Source organism: Macrobrachium nipponense, chromosome 49, assembly GCF_015104395.2.
Source record: "Macrobrachium nipponense isolate FS-2020 chromosome 49, ASM1510439v2, whole genome shotgun sequence".
Taxonomy (NCBI): Eukaryota; Metazoa; Arthropoda; class Malacostraca; order Decapoda; family Palaemonidae; genus Macrobrachium; species Macrobrachium nipponense.
In genome coordinates this window covers 13,155,930-13,157,071 of record NC_087224.1, presented here as the reverse complement: position 1 = coordinate 13,157,071, position 1,142 = coordinate 13,155,930, and positions in this window count along the sequence as shown.

Sequence of the window (1,142 nt, the reverse complement as noted above, 5' to 3'; positions counted from 1 at the left end):
CACGGTTGCATACAAGTACTATTATCATAAACTTTACTGTGTAAACCCTTCTGTTATAGTCATTTCATCTTCAGTACACCGCTTATTAACCTAAATATTTGCGCATTGAAATAGTTCAGTTATATAAAATGTATGTTTAAATGTATTTTTATTTAAAAAGTATATGAAAAGCTATTTTCACATTCTGTGATTCTGGTATCACTGAAAGACACGTCACGGTCCCTTCTATCTTTTGACACATTGACAACTGAAACTTTTCATTAGGTTGTGATGGAAAAGACCGATTACTCTGCCATAGCTAATTATCATATTGTTCCGATACGTAATACAAACCATCGGTCCTTTAACAATAGGAAGTAGCTAGCGGCAGCTGGAACGGTCGTAAGCTTCGAACAAGGGGAGAACGGTAGTTAACTGCTTGTCCGACAGTCGCGCGCTGGGAGGTAAACAAATCACTTTTGCTTCGCTGGGAGGTAAACAAATCACTTTTGCTTTCGGCCGCGGGTGTGAAGGACGTGTTCGTCATCGCTCTCTGCCCGCTTCATCGTCGTATGCTTTGTTTACATTGTGTTTTCTACTAATGGTTTTGTTTTTTGACTTGAAAATGAAACTGTAAGTACACTGTTTTCATTTTCATTACTTAATTATGAACCAACATGGAGTTATCGCCGTAGATGCGGCGATTTCCTCTCTTTTCATGAATTAAACCCTTGAATTATGTCTCGGTGCCGAGGGCGTGGGCGCGCTCGCGCCGAGTCATGATGTTGGGCGAAAGTGTGTAATTGAAAAATGTAAGTACTCTTTTCATTATATTTTTGCCCTGTGCGTTCGTTACCGAGAGTGTGATTGCGCTCGGCACGAGCCTTTTAATTTTGTATAATAGAATGCAATGGAAGTGGATTCGCAATTGCAATATTCTTTTCATTTTCATTTATTTATTTGCATGAAATTTAATTTGGATCAATTTTCGTTCTTACCCGGGAATTGATCCTTACGATTTTTTTTATGTGAAAGTGAAATCGCAAGTGCAGTATTCTGTTTCATTTTCATATATATTTTATGATAGCATCATATTATTGGATCAAGTTTCTGTTCTTACCGGGAATTGATCTTTTCCCCTTTAAGTTCTATGAAGTGAATAG